At 40.0% G+C, this 12250-nt stretch overlaps 1 protein-coding gene across 1 annotated transcript in view; it reads right to left on the bottom strand.

The window, feature by feature from the left end:
• LOC139815465 (intraflagellar transport protein 80 homolog) overlaps positions 1 to 12250 on the bottom strand; it is a 218282-nt gene that overhangs the window by 161920 nt on the left and 44112 nt on the right. The gene's annotated exons all lie outside the window — the stretch shown is intronic.

Genomic DNA, 12250 nt, shown 5'->3' with positions numbered 1-12250 from the left:
TCGAAGCATATCGAATGGATTAGGCCCGACGGCGCCCATCTGTTCTGTGCGCTCGAGTATAAGCTCCTCGAACTTCGTGTCGACCTCGAAATATTTCTCTTCAAACAATTGACGCTTTTCGTTATGCACGATTTCCTGCTCGTTCGCGTTTTCAAACATCTCAATGTCCGATTGCGCGTCTTCGAATGATTGCCAACACTCGCGAAACTTTGCTTGTCTCTGTCGCAATTCAATTATCGACACGCGTTTGTCGCCGATTTCGTCAACGAACGTTTTCCCGCGCGTACACGCGGCCTTTGCCTGTGCTCGCTTCGTCTTTGCGGCACGTTGCGCGAATTCTTGTTCTGCCATCTTTGAAAAAACTCAATACAAAGGGAATGGACTGTAAATAGTTGGAATGGGCAACGGAGACTCACCTGGGGGTCATGTATCCGAACAATTGCCTTTATCTTAACTTCGTGTAATGCGTAATGCGCCTTTGCCTAGTGCGTAAGCTACTTCCTTGAACGGACTCGTCACACCGTCGACATCGAATGGGACGTGTATTCTCGATCTTTGTACTTCCGTTACCACGCCCTTGATAACATTGAATGCCTTTGTACGAGACCGGAATTCTCGTATATCCGGCTCGAAGGACCATATGTTTGCGCAGCTCTCGTTGAGCCGGGTGCACGGCACGTATTTTCTCGTCTTCGAATAAATGAACTTCGCTTGATATCTTTTACTAAAACTTTCTTTATTGCGCGTATACAATAATACGTCCGTCGTCTCTGGACGGTTACACTCTTCTCTCTGATACGATATACAATGACACCGCGTGGCAACGTCGGTACTGGCAGGCTAATGGCCACGAAGCGAGCGCCTCCAGAGGGCATGTGGCGACATCCGTTATTACTAGGAAGGTCTAGTTTCCTTTGAGCGACAGCTCTTGCGTAGCAGTTCTTGCGCGAGGGCGCCATTATAACAAAATTTCAAAATCGTTTGGTCAACAGCCCAAACAGTGACCTTCCCTTAGGACAGCTCACAATTGAGTATGCATCGCTCACATGCACGCTCAATAATCAGATGGTCGGATTTTGTTTAACTTTATGCCAGCCCTGCATAGTCCGTGAGTAAGAAAACACAGGGAAGAAGCCAGTAGATTGCTCAAGATACAAGCCCGAACATAAAAACACAACATGTTATACAGGAATGTTGTGTTAAATACACTAGAATTCACTCTGGGAGTTCCATATTAAATCAAAATTTATAAATAATTATTCAGAAAAAACTTATATTTAAGTAAAAGTTAATATTTAGATGACAAATCGAGTCAAATTTCCAATGGGATTATCATCATTAACTATATTTCATGAAAAATGTATTTGGGCAAAAAGTTGTTCAAATAATATGGAAACGTAATCCCAAAGAAAAATGCACAGAATAACAATTTATCTATAAGTCACCTAGCAACTAAACAACTAAACAACTAATTGCTTGGTAGTAATATTGATATCTATGTTATGTGTTTTGTATTTTGTTTGTTTATTTCTTTTATTTGTTTATTTGTTTGTATTTGTTTGTTTGTTTGTTTATTTTATTTTGTCTATAGAGTGCCAGGCAATTTACAAGTAGATATATCGGTATCAAGTTATATTACAAAAACAGAAAAACGAAAGGTTTATTTAGTTGATTATAAATAAATTCCGACAGAAAAGGTGATATTATGCGTGTATATGCAAGAATATTCGTAACTCATAAAGAAAACATTCAAGATTTACAAAAGTCACCACGCATAATACCCTCCTACATGTGGATTGGCCATAAGGTCAAAATCTAGGCCAAAATCTAGGCCAAATCCCTAGATTTGTACGGATGAGTTTCTCATCATACAACTCATGAACGCAAATTAAGCGATCGCACGCGCGCATGAGAAAGACATAATCTATCGTAATGACAGGTTAAGAATAAGTGTATAATTAGTAGTTTACGCAACACTTACCGTGTTATAAGATTAGGATTAAGAAAAGGTGTATAAAGTAGCAAATAAGTGTATATATTAATATCAAGACGAAGAGGTCCAAAAAACATATATATGTATATTCATTTAATCAATAAACTAGAGAAAATTTTATATATTTTATTTATTTATTTATTAACTCGTCTCCTCGTTCCATCTCCTGGGAAGAAAGATCATTAACTCAAGTGCGTGTCTCAGCGCGTTCATATAATGTTATCTATTTTCTCAAATATCATTCATTTATTAAGATTTAAACAACGCTGAGCACGTATATGGGACCTCCCCGCATATGCACAAAAGACGAACATAAAAAGCAAAGGACAAATTATTAGATCCATTAACAAGTCATATACCATCATCGGAGATCAAAAGGATCAGTATATTATTTAGGCTCAACACAGTATAAATTATGTTTCAAAGGAATGAATTTATGTATTTCCAACTAAGTAAAAACTCAGTTATGTGAGTAGAAAATAGAAAAATAAGACTCTAATGGTAGACGTAAAGGTCTCGAAAGAGACATTATAAAGTGACATCATTATAATCGCACAACCATCACAAGTCACGTTGCAATAACTCACCTTACATTAGGCAATATGTCACATTCTGCAACAAAATTATTTATTATATTAGAATTAAATCATCCTTCTCAAAGTATATTCCAAAAAGAGCCTTGGTATGAGAATATAGTCCATATATGAGTCTCTTCTCAATGTGCGAATATAACGGCCATTATGTCTCGTGCGAGCGTGGCACGAGTGATATAAATTATCGAATTTGATAAAATTCTTGCAAAATATAAAATAATATTTGCACGGCGTGATGCACAATAAAAAGAGAAAGCCCCCCCAATTAACAATCCGCGGTGATACGGCGCGGATTGATAATATTTTACAATATCGAGTGCCAAGGTGCATGCCACGCGGCACAACGTACGCTGGCACGCCCATGTAGAAAATGAAAGTATGGATATTTCCATAATTAATGTGAAAAACAGAAAATTATACATGGCACGGTATGGATTTTTAGCACGTATCACCACGGATCGAGCTTACACAAAAAAAATTTAATTATAGGTAATACTTATATATATAACACGGAGCGCTCGCGAGGCACGTCCGTGCTCCACGAAGACCCCAGCTAGACTCAACATCCAACCAACTAATCTAATCTTGCGACCGCGCGCTTCAGTGGCGAGTTCGGAAACGATCCGACGAGCATGCTCGATGGAAAAAAGATCGACTGAGGGGACGAAGGCGACGATCGGTAACGTGAGACACCCAAACCATAGTAACCTACAGAAGCAATGGGCCAGAGGACTACCCCGCGTACCTGGCGCACGAACAAGCGATGTTAGATTTACCGACGGAGTAAGGTTTCCGAAAAGGGCACCGGCTTCGGGAACAAGGACGCCCGACGAATTGGGTGAGACCTGGAATATCCCCACAGGGGGTCGACGTCACCCTCATACGAAATTCTCGGGAAAACCAACTTCCCCGGGAACAAAGGTGTTGGAGCGTTTCACGAGAACCTGGGACACCGCCCCAGGGGGTTCGCGTCATGACCCGGTGAAATCCCCGGGAAACGTATCTTTTCCAGGGAGAAAGGGGTCCGATCGTCTCGGGTCTAAAGGTGACAGTCTGAACCTTCCCAGGGGGTCGGCGCCAATGTCCGGTAAAATCCTCAGGAAACACGTTTTCGCCAGAAACCAAGCCATACAACCGTCTCTCCAGGACCTGGGACACCCTCCCAGGGGGTCGGCGTCAAGGTCAGACAAGTTCCCCGGGAAACGCATCTTCCCCGGGAACAAAGGACGGAATACGTCACAACAGGTCCTGGGATACCCGCCTAGGGGGTCGACGTCGTTCTCCGACAAGATCCCCGGGAAACGCGCCATCTCCAGGAACAAAGGCCCGGAGAGGTAATACCAGCTACCGAGAAACCCAGCCAGGGGGTCGGCGTCAACGGCCGACAACACAGACGTCACCCGGACGTCATCCATAGGAAAAACACCCGGAATTACCATCAGGGGCATCTCCGAGGAGGTGCGCAAGGGTCGGCGTCATCCGCGTCGAGAAATTTTCGGGAGTGAAAACCTGGTGCAGCGGTGCCAAGGCAGGAGTGTTCTCGCACTGCGTTGCGCATGGAAATTTCCACGAGAACCTTCCAGAACGGGCGTAAATCGAAGATGCGCAAAAAGGCACGCGAGAGGATAGTGAGAATCATCTTGTTTTCGCATGATCGCGCCAGATGTGCCGACCGCGAACAATAGGCGAAAGAGAAAGTTCCGAAAGTGGGAGCAATCCGGCTTAAGTGGGGAGGCCCAGCGAGAGCGACCGCTCGAGGCAGTCTCTCGGGTATAGCCGTGGCGAACACACGTATCACACTCTGTACGATCGGCATACGCGTTATACTTTACAACCGAGAACTCCCGCGTACTATCGCGTTAAATTACTCGTCTTAACAATAGCGAGGGGCACTTAGTTGCCAAATACAATCGAGTGTTAGCAACAATACGCGAGTTGAAATTCGGATACATTGTTAATTAACGGAAGTACATATCGAGTATGTAACAACCACGGGCATTGGGTCACGCGGATACGGAATATTGTGCGGACATTATTAATCAGTGTATTTACCAACCGGATACTCGTTCGTTAATTCTGCGCACGAACATTGTATGATAGAGTGATGATCACGGCCGAGTGCGTGATCATAGTACAACAATCACGGAGCACAGAGTCCTCCGATCGGAATATTAAATAAAGCGACATCCACACCAAGGCGCGAAACTCGTGATGTGAGACACCTTTATAACATTGTGAAACGGCCTGTAGTGTTGAAATGATGATCTGGAATTAAAGAATGATTAATTCTGAAACAAATTCTCCTGATTAATTATAAAAAATTATCAATACTTACCTTCTACTTACCTTGTCCTTCGACGATGATCCAACGTTGGCCAGCGGCAATCCGGTATGCGATGTAAAGCGAGGATCCGGGGAAGCACAGCAGCAACAGCAGCGATCCATCCGGGGCAGGAACCTGAAAGAAAAGAAGCGAAATAATTAAACATAATTATCGGGACTTATCCTTATCTGGTATGCGATGTAAAGCGAGGATCCAGAGACGGGAGACAGCAACGATCCATTCCGGGCGTCGATCTGCAACAAAACTTAAAATAATTATCATATAATTACTTTATAATTACTTACCTCTATCTGGTATGCGATGTAAAGCGAGGATCCAGGGACGAGAAGCAGCAACGGTGATCCAACAGGGACATCATTCTGAAATAAAATTCAAATAATTAGGATATAATTATTTTATCCTTACTTACCTCTATCTGGTATGCGATGTAAAGCGAGGATCCAGGGATGAGAAGCAGCAACGGTGATCCATTAGGGACATCCTTCTGAAACAAAGAAATCCTATTAGCGTCTTGCGAATAATCGTGGCGTTGATGCGAACTTACCTTCTCGGTAGTCTAAGGTTAAACCGAGTGGCGACCGTTCGATAGGAATATTATCCGCCGGAATCGGGCTCAACTCGTGCCGTCCGGTCACAACCTAACCTAAAAACAGATATGTGCTGTAAGAAATTACGTATAATTTAATAATGTTCTTAAATGAGAAGCGCTTAAAGCGGCAACTTCATGATTTTCCCCAAGGATGATAAATTGTTTCCGGCGCTTTAAAATAGTGCGTATCCTGTTCAAACATTGCGATTGGACACTGCTCGATTAGACACGTACCATTTGACACGTTTTATTGGACACTGCTTGATTGGACACCGCATGATTGGACGCAGTACGATTGGACACAGCACAATTGGACACGCACATTGCACGATTGGACACCGCTCAATCGGAAACCGCACGATCGGATACCGCACGATTGGACTCCGCACAATCGGACACCACACAATTGGACACGTATGCTGACCCAATTGTTGTGTGAGTCATTGTTGGGTTAGTTTTTTGGAGGTGGAGCTCTCCGCAGGGAGCGGAACCCACTGCAACCACGCGCGATGCCTAATCGTGTGGTGTTCAATAGTGCAGTGTCCAATAAAACGTGTCCAATATTACGTGTTCAATCGAGCGGTGTCCAATCGTTATGTGTTCAAACGAAAGTGGGCCTTTAAAATATTATAACTACTAATTTTAGACCGAATGGAAGCTCCATATAAATTTTGAGGCAAATCGGAGGTGAAGACTCTAATATAGAAATTTACTAATATTTTCAATAAAATAATAGTATCTGTCATGACTTGTGATTTTATCCGAAAATTATAGTGTTTTCTAAGTAAAAAATTGAAAGGGATTATAAGACCTTTTTTTCCTAAAATAAGCCACAGAATATTTTTTTCAATCTTTTATACTTACTTAGGAAACACCCTGTAGAATGTTTCAAACTTTCGAGCGGTAATGTTATACAGTTTCATTGAAATCAGAATTTGCAGATTGGCAATGTTCAGTTGTAGGCAATTAATGAAATTATCTGTATATCTGAATTTTGCAATAATGTAATTATATAAAAATAATTTTTTTCTAGGCACTTCTTAATTGTGGAATGGAATACTGTATCGTTGTATAGTTACCAAGGACGTTTACTGGGTAATCCAAGATGGAAAGGTTTTTCTTCAGAACCACTATATCCTGCTTGCATATCATTGTGTGCTGATACTTTGGTCATAAGAAATCAAAACAATGAAAAACGTAAGATAAACATATAGAATGTAGTAAATGTATATTAAAAAGTTCAACAAGTTTTTTTAAGCAATTTACTTTATAAATTACACCGTAGATGAAGGTAGTTTAAATTAAATATAAACGGGAATTTGTTTCTATACATGTTACGTACAACATCACCGGAATGTTTTACATTTTTTAATATATCTCACTTGATTACAATACACTTGTTCCATCGTTCTGGAAGCTTCTAGAACAATGATGTTGGGATACACAGAAGTTCTTACAATTAGTCACTGAGCGTGAGATTTATTTTTTACACAATTTCTTCCTTTTTGAAGTAATTTTGCTCAATTATACACTCTTGTCTGTAACAAACATTTATTGTCAAATTATGCTTGAAGTCTGGTCAAAATTTCAGAAGAATTGACCCTTTTATTCATGAAAAATTGGATAATTATCGAGAAAGACTCTATTTTTATATTCGACAACGTTTGGCTAATGTCGTGACAATTCGACCATTGGTTTTGGTCAGATTAATCGTCAAGACTTTTTTGACCATGGGTTTTGGTCGTTTCTAAATTGATTTAATCTTTGATACTTACATTTAAGCATCTTATTTTTATTAAATTAATTTATTAAACTTATTGCAAAAAATATTACCTCAGCCAGGGTTCGAACCTGGAACCTCCCTTATTCCGTGTAGGGCGTCGTACCAATTCGACCACTGAAGCATGTGTAATAATTTAATTTAATAAAAATAAGATGCTTATATGTAAGTATCAAAGATTAAATCAATTTAGAAACGACCAAAACCCATAGTCGAAAAAGTCTTAACGATTAATCTGACCAAAACCAATGATCGAATTGTCACGACATTAGCCAAACGTTGTCGAATATAAAAATAGTCTTTCTCGTTTATTAATTATTATTGACGAAACAAATACATATACTTTCTGTTAAATAATTATATTCGTTGCTTAACATTACTTCTTTGCACTGCTCGTTCAGTCATCGTGACAGCGTCTGACTGCTGACTTTGTGAAGATTGTTACGGCTTGTAAGGTGAAACCTGTCTGAACGTGTCACAATGTGCAGGGCGACACAGATTGATTAGGTCCGCAAACTGAACTATTGTTTTGTGTTTGAACCATCTTCGTATATAAATTATTGTTTCAATTTTTTAATATTGAAACTTTTCAAATCATAAATTAGTTTTTGCAATCTTTTACTTTTTATATCAATTTTTAAATATTTTACATTTTCGATTTCTCAAAAATAACATAAGATTTTGAATATTCAACTTTTAAATAATTACACAGTACAATAGAAGAACTAATTATTAAGTTTTGTTGTTGGATTATGATAGGTGGATGCTTTCATAGTACACCAGTACCAATTATTTCTTTCTATTATAGTGAAATTTTTGTTCTCATCTCATCTAGCGACCCAAAAGTAAGGTAATTTTCTTGAATTTTTTTTTATAGAAGGAAGTAAATGAACAACTGAAGATTTTTGATACTTATTTATGGAGTCTAAGAGTACATAAAATAATTGTTTTTAATAGAAATTACTACCGTGGAATGGTGTTACACGTGGTGCATCGTGACCGCGTCAAAAAAAGATGTCCAATTGGGAATCACTCTAGCACCTGTAAAATTTATCAGAAATCAAAAATCCTAAAATTTTCATGAAATATATAATATTTGTTGGAGCTTGAACCTATAATATGAATAAAAAGTCAAAAATTAAAAAAATGACGGACATTTGAATTTTAAGTACCGTTTTTTCACTCTTTAATGTGGACATTCTTTCTAGGACATTCGTGGAGTAAGTAGATAGAAACACAACTGTCAGTTTCGTCCGCATTTTTTCGAAGTTATCTGCTGTTCCATCGCCTCAGGGCGTTTATGTTACAGGTCGTTTGTAAGCGCCAAAATGCAACAATGATTGCATAGATAAATATAAAGTGAAGAAGCCGTAATATCAACGGATTTTTGAATTATACAAGGACGGTAAGAGTTTGGAGGTTAGAAAGCAAGAACCGAAGGAGAATAGAGAAAGAAAAGAGAGACAGAGCGCGGCGTACATATGAGAAAGAGGCATAGAAAAGCAAAGTTGGTAAGAGCCAACCGATAAGAAAGGAAGTGATAAAACAAAGTAAACCTAAAAGTAAGGAAACAGCATAAGAGGAAAAAAGATGAAGGAGCAAATGGAAGAAGAGAAAGAGGGGTGCGGAGAGAGGAGCATTAGAACGCAGAGAGGTGACAAAGAGAAAAGTAAAGAAGTTGAAAGAGGAAAGAATACAGGGGGCAGACCAACGAGGCCAGAGAAATTATCGCGACTGAGAAAAGACGGGAAGCCTGGAATCCATTAAAGACTACTTAAAAAAAAGAGAAAAAGAGGAAGAAAAAGAAGTGGCGGAAAAAACCAAAAAAGAAATCTTAGAAAGATTCAATAAAAAAGTAAGAATAATAAGATCGCCAAATAAAATAAAGAGAGAGGAAGAGAGAAAAGATAATATAAAAGCGGAAAGAATGTTAAAGGAGATTTTGGCGAGAATAGACAAACAGAAAAAGAAAAGAAAAAAAGATGAGATAAAGAAAGAGATACAGGACCTGAGGGAAAAATAAAGAAGGAGAGAAATGATATGAGACGAACAAAAAACGAGCATAAAAAACAGAGTAAAACAGTTAGAGGAGAAACTCCAGGAATCGGAGAGGAGCAAAAACAAAATGAAAGGAAGCAACGACCTGAAAAAAAGAGTAAAAGAGACAGAAAGAAATTGGAAAATGGTGGAGAGAAGGAGAAGGAGTGCGAATCTTCGAGAAAGGGCGGATCAACGCACGTTCCCATAATGAAGGAAATACGGAAGATTGAAGTGAACAATTAAGCAGTGAAGTGAGCCATTGGGAAATAACAGGCCAGGCAATACGGAGAACATAAAGCCGAATGCCGTCCTGGCCAGATGCATAGAAATGAAGAGGTTCATTTGTGATAAGCTTATATACATCATTAGGCTGAATAGTAGAAAAAACAAATTTTGAACGTTGAGAAGGACTAGAAACTGAAGCAATGGCTGACATGAAGTTAATGTACGAGCAAGGTGATGAAGTATTAGATACAGAGACGTAATATAAATTTAGTTGATCTGGTGAGAAAAAGCGGAGAGGAGAAACCGACGTAGACTTGACAAGACCGAGACGGGCAAGTTCTCTCCACAATTTAGCAGAGTCGGTAATGTTAGTAAGAGATGCAAAGTGAAAATCACTTTTGGCGCGCTTGATATCAATGTTAAGCTGGTTGCGAAGATGTATCTAGCATAGCCAAGAAGAGTGAAGACTATTGGAACGTTTGGCTTACTTATACAGCTGATTACGTGTACGGAGTCGGGATCTACTTCATCAGAGAGCCAATGAATAGGAGGCCTTCTAATCACAGATCTACGAGCAGGAGCAAACACACCCAGCACGTCAAGCAAGGTAGACGACAAACAAGAACAAACCTCCTCAACGTTAGTCACATTCACAATCTGAACAGTGATTGCCAAGGAATAAAGATGCTCAAGAAACGCAGAGGTGTCAAAGTTCCTATAACTACGCCGCAGTACAGATTGCTTAGAGTCAAACGTACGATTTAGAGAGAATGACATTTCAAGCAGATCGTGTCCTGCGAGAGAGAGAGAGAGAGAGAGAGAGAGAGAGAGAGAGAGAGAGAGAGGCCATTGCACGCGGGTCCTCCCGGTGCTCAAAACGCGCGTCCTCCTTCCCGCGACCATATAACTGACCGTCAGCGCGGTTCCTCCTCCCCGTGGACCCGTCGCCCTCGAACGCGGATCCTCCTTCTCCCCGCAAACCCCTCACCTTGCCCACCGGGCATGGAGTACCCTGCGCCACGAACCCCGCTGCCCTGCTCCCCCCTCGGATCTTCTGTGGTAGAACCCGCCTTTGGCGCCTTTAGATCTTCTTCTTCGATGGCACTACAGCTCATATCGAGCCAGGGCCTCCCTCAGTCTCCCTCTCCAGACATTCCGCTCCGCAGTGCACGTTCTCCAATTTCTTACGTTCAACAGGCTCCGGGCATATGTTGAGACTTCATTCTCCCATCTTGCTCTGGGTTTTCCTCTAGGTCGTTGTCCCATGAGTCTTTTTGGCATGCTTGTATCCCTCATGCGTTGCACATGCCCAGCCCATCTTAAGCGCATAAACTTTATATGCGTTGACAGTTTAGAAGCTTTGTACCTTTGGTATATTTCGGTTATAGAGTATTCTCCATACGTTGCTTTCTTTGACCGGTCTATATATTCTTCTTAGTACTTTTCTCTCGAAGGCGTCCGGGGCGTCTTTTGTTTTCCGTGTCAGAGTTCATGGTTCTGACTCATACGTAACAACGCTACACGCTACGTATTAAAGTCTTATATAACAGGATCTTTGTTTTTACATGGATATTTCTTGATTTCATTATTGGCAGTAGGGAGAAGTAGGCTCTGTTTGCCGGTTTGATCCTCTCCCTCATATCCTTCGTCTCGTCATTTTCTGATGTAAGAATGAATCCTAGGTATTTGAGTTCTTCCACTTTCTCAAAGTTACTTATTGTTGTATTTCGTGCCGCTCTCTGTGGTTTTCTGCCCTGGAATATAATCTTCGTTTTGTCTTCATTTATTTGTAGCCCTGTATCCCTCGCCGCTCCTAGCTCGTCAAGCATTTCCTTCAGATATGATAGCACTCTGGCTAGGCAGTTTGTATCGTTGGCGTACGCCGCTAGCTGTTTCGATTTGTAGAGTAGGTTGCCGTTTACATCTACATTTATCTTTCTTATTGCCTCTTCCATCGCTAAGTTGAACAGCATCGGCGCTAGATCGTCCCTTTGTTTTAGTCCTTTGTTAATCTGAAAAACTTCTCCAAGTTCTCCCTGGATCCTTACTGCACTTCTTGTATTGCCCATCAACGCCCTGGTGAGTTGCACTAGTTTCGGCGGGATCCCCCAGCTCTATCATTGTTCTGTATAACTTTATCTTAATAACCCAATTAAGAATTTAATCGACTATACTGGCAATGATTATAATCGTGGCAACAATTATAATCGTCGAGACAAATTACGACATTATAATCATTGCCAGTCTAGTCGATTAAATTCTTAATTGGGTTAATTATTGACTGGCAAAGTAAATGTTACTTATTCGGTTTATCTTAATAATTTTATACGTAAAATAATGAAAAGAATCAAATAATTTTTATATTTGCAATTTTGTAAAATTGAATGCGTCTATAAAAAGCAATAAAATTTTTGTTTTAATTTTTTTTATTTTTTTTACAACAATTGATTTCTTTTATTGTTCTACGTATAAAAAGTCTTTTTAAGCATGATGCCCTAAAAATTCTGCGAAACAGAACACGATATTCTGGATCTGTACGGATATTTCAATCAGACACTCAAGTAGAGGCGGCATTTCAAGGACTTGCAGATGAAACTAAAAGCGTTAAAGGATGCAGGAGTGATAAATAAGACAATTCGCTATAAAGATGGTGTGCCTACCCGGAAAAAAAAATTATATATAATCA

This window comes from Temnothorax longispinosus, chromosome 6 (genome assembly GCF_030848805.1).
Source record: "Temnothorax longispinosus isolate EJ_2023e chromosome 6, Tlon_JGU_v1, whole genome shotgun sequence".
Taxonomy (NCBI): Eukaryota; Metazoa; Arthropoda; class Insecta; order Hymenoptera; family Formicidae; genus Temnothorax; species Temnothorax longispinosus.
Note: the sequence above shows the minus strand (reverse complement) of the source record. Positions and strands in the feature narration are given on the sequence as shown.